This window comes from Nycticebus coucang, chromosome 5 (genome assembly GCF_027406575.1).
Source record: "Nycticebus coucang isolate mNycCou1 chromosome 5, mNycCou1.pri, whole genome shotgun sequence".
Classification (NCBI taxonomy): Eukaryota; Metazoa; Chordata; class Mammalia; order Primates; family Lorisidae; genus Nycticebus; species Nycticebus coucang.
This window is the reverse complement of record NC_069784.1, coordinates 32,374,825-32,378,841: the sequence shown is the minus strand read 5'-3', so window position 1 is coordinate 32,378,841 and position 4,017 is coordinate 32,374,825.

Here is a 4,017-nt window from a genome sequence, read left to right as displayed (position 1 = left end):
AAAGAAGAACAATCTAATCCCAAACCCAGCAGAAGAAATAACCAAAATTAAATCAGAGAATTATGAAACTGAAAACAAAAGAATCATTTAGAAAATTAATGAAAAAAAAAGTTGGTTTTCCAAAAAAATATATAAGATTGATAAACCTTTGGCCAGATTAACTAGAAACAGAAAAGTAAAATCTCTAATAACCTCAATCAGAAACATTAAAGGGAAAATAACAGATACCACAGAGATACAAGAGATCATCTCTGAGTACTACAAGAAACTCTATGCCCAGAAATTTGATAATGTGGAGGAAATGGATCAATACATTGAATCACACCCTCTCCCTAGACTTAATCTAGAAGAACTAGATCACTTGAACAGAAGGATTTCAAGAACTGAGATCAAAGAAACAATATCAAATGAAATACCTAGGAATGTATATAACAAAAGAGGTGATGGCTCTCTGCAAAGAAAATTATGAAACCCTAAGAAAAGAAATAGCAGAGGATATTAACAAAGAACATACCATGCTCATGGCTTGGAAGAATCAAAATTGTAAAAATGTCTATACTACTCAAAGCAATCTACCAATTCAATGTCATCCCTATTAAAATATCATCATTGTACTTTCAAGATTTGGAAAAAATAATTGTTTGTTTTGTATGAAACCAGAAGAAACCCCATATAGCCAAGGCAATTCTTAGTAATAAAAACAAAGCTGGGGTAACACCCTACCAGGCTTTCAGCTATACTACATGGCCAAAGTGATCAAAATAGCATGGTATTAGCACAAAAACAGAGACATTGACATTTGGAACTGAATAGAAAACCATGAGATGAAACTAACATCTACAGCCACCTGATCTCTGATAAACCAAACAAGAATATACACTCAAGAAAAGAATCCCTATTCAATAAATGGTGTTGGAAGAACTGGATAACCATGTGTACAAGACTGAAACTGAACCCACACCTCTCACCACTTACAAAAATTGATTCAAGATGGATAAATGATTTAAATCTAAGGACCAAAGCAACAAAAATCCTCTAAGAAAGTGTGAGGAAAACACTTGAAGATATCAGCCTGAGAAAAAATTTTATCAAGAACAATTCCGTGGCAATTGCAACAACAACAAAAATAAACAAATGGGACTTAATTAAACTGAAAATCTTCTCCACAGCTAAGGAAACAACAACCAAAGCAAACAGACAACCTTCAGAATGGGAAAAGATATTTGCATATTATGAATCAGACAAAAGCTTGATGACCAGGATCTATAAGGAACTCAAATTATCAACAACAACAACAACAAAAAAAACAACAATCCCATATATCAGTGGGACAGAGACATGAATAGAACATTCTCTAAAGAAGACAGACAAATGGCTAACAAACAAATGGAAAAAAAGCTCATTGTCCCTAATCATCAGAGAAATGCAAATCAAAACTACTCTGAGATATCACCTAACCCTAGTGAGAATGGCCCACATCACAAAGTCTCAAAGCTGCAGATGCTGGCATGGATGTGGAGAGAAGGGAACACATTTACAGTGTTTACAGTGCTGGTGGGACTGCAAACTAATACAACCTTTTTAGAAGGAAGTCTGAAGAATCCTCAAAGAACTCAAATTAGACCTCCCATTTGATCCTGCAGTCCCATTACTAGGCACCTTCCCAGAAAAAAAAAAGTATATATATATATCTTGTTATCCTAAGGACATTTGCACTAGACTGTTTATCGCAGCTCAATTTACAATCGCCAAAATGTGGAAACAATCTAAATGCCCACCAACCCAGAAATGGATTAATAAGCTGTGGTATATGTATACCATGGAATATTATTCAACCACTAAAAAAGATGGAGACTTTACATCTTTTGTATTAACCTGGAGGGAGGTGGCACACGTTCTTCTTAGTAAAGCATCACAATAATGGAGAAGCAAGAATCCAATGTACTCTATTCTAATATGAAGGCAGTAGATGAGCTAATACAAGGGGGGGTAGAGGAATGAGCAAGTGGGGAGAGGGGAGGAGAGTGGAGGATCAGAGTGTGTGGCACACCTCTTGGAGGGGGACCCAATCGTAAGATGGAATTGATCTATCAAATGCAATCAGTGTAACCTAATTCTTTGTACCCTCAATTAATTCCAAACAATAAAAAAAGAAAATAGACAATGACAAAAGCAGACAGTATAAAAATTTGGGGAGATGTAGCCTCCCCAACTGACTTTAACATTATCAATCTGGAAAAAATTAAAATAAAAATTTTCTTAAAAGCCTCTCGTTTGTTTGCAGGTCTTCACATATCTGCCATGCCATAGCCACTTAGTTCAAAGGAAAACTAACCAATATTCTCAGCCGGGGATGAGCCCATACCCTTAATTGTTGCTCACTACTCCCACCTCTTGGAAAGCTAACCCTTTGTAAATATGAGATCTCAGTTTCAAAGTTATCTATCAGTTCTCATCTAAGGACAATGAGGAAAATGTGCACAGTTTACTTGCTGGTTTATTTATGCAGTGAGCACTTGGCCCTACATATAGTAAACCATGCAATTACAATATGGCTTGGCTAATAATTGAGGCAAAAGAATGGCATCTCTATTTATAGCTTCTCTCAGAATCTAATCCTCTTTCTAGAACCAGCTGTGTGACTTAGAATGAAACACTTGAGTTTCACAAACCACAGTTTTAAAGAAATACAATAGGGTTCATCTATTGATATAAAATCAGGAGTAAAACAAACAAAATTATTTTGAATTGTTAGGTTAAACAATTCCAGAAAAAAAGAATTCAGTGGGGCGATTTAAGGGAAATACAAACACGCACACAACCCGCCTTCATGATATATAGCATTCTGAAAGTTAAAAACTCAACTAATAAAAATTATTTTTAGTGCTTTATAACCTCAATGTCATATTGCCTTTGTAATTTTGAACAAATACTGTGACTCCTTTTCTTGTCAAATGCATATCTAAATCAGAATACTTTTCTACCATAACTCCTCTTATTTACAAAATATTTACCTGCATCTCTGGCTACATTTATAATTTACCTATGTTTGCTGTTATTTTCCTGATTTTCAAAATATTTACTTGAATTGCTTCTCAATGCATGTTGTAAATTTTTTACTTTGTGAATACAGAAGCTCCTTGTATAGATTTTGAAACAATTCCTGATAAGTATCAGACAGGGGAGGATATGTTTGGGTTGTACTCATGTATAAAAGAGAATTTGTTAACCAATATGTTCAAAACAGAGATGAACAGTCACCTGGCTTCTAACTGGTGGATGACCTGTTTTGTTTTTTTTTCTTTCTGCATTCAGACTCTGAGTAAGTATAAACAACAATGTTTCAAAAATGTCTTAGTCTATGGCCTTGTTTCCACAAGTGTAAATATTGGCAACTCTCTATCAAACACGTGCAGCCATTATCCTGTGGATAAACAGTTCATCACCATGAATACTATATTTATTTGGCATGTTTCCTCCTCAATCGTCCCATCAAAATCAAATACTTATAGGGAGATTGCAGGGGGGAATAATTTTCTAAGTGTAACTTCTCAGGGAAGTGTATGTTGGTAGCTGTTTTAAGTCCTATTTCAAAAAAAAAATTTTTTTTTTAATTCTTCAGCTGTTCTCAGCAGATCTTTAAGAAACTATGTTAGGCACAGGTAAGAAAGTCTGAGGGAGGAAGAAATATCCCCAGTAAGTCCCAGGGATTATCAACAACTCTTAGAAACTGTCTTTAACAAAATACGAGCAAACACGGGGAAGTACAATTCCATGATGCGAACTTAAGCTCCAGACCCATCCTTGAGTCCATCCTTGCCCATTCTGAAAACCCTTTCACCTGCCTTGAAATAAGGATTCAGTTTCATTCCAGTAAGACTGAAATATAGTATCTTAATAAAGGACAATCTCCAGGGTGCTATAGCCTTCAACTAGTCAAGGTCCAGGTGTTCTGACAGACACACTATCTCTAAAATGGATGCTTCCCTGGGGTGAGAAGAGGAAAGTGGACAGTGG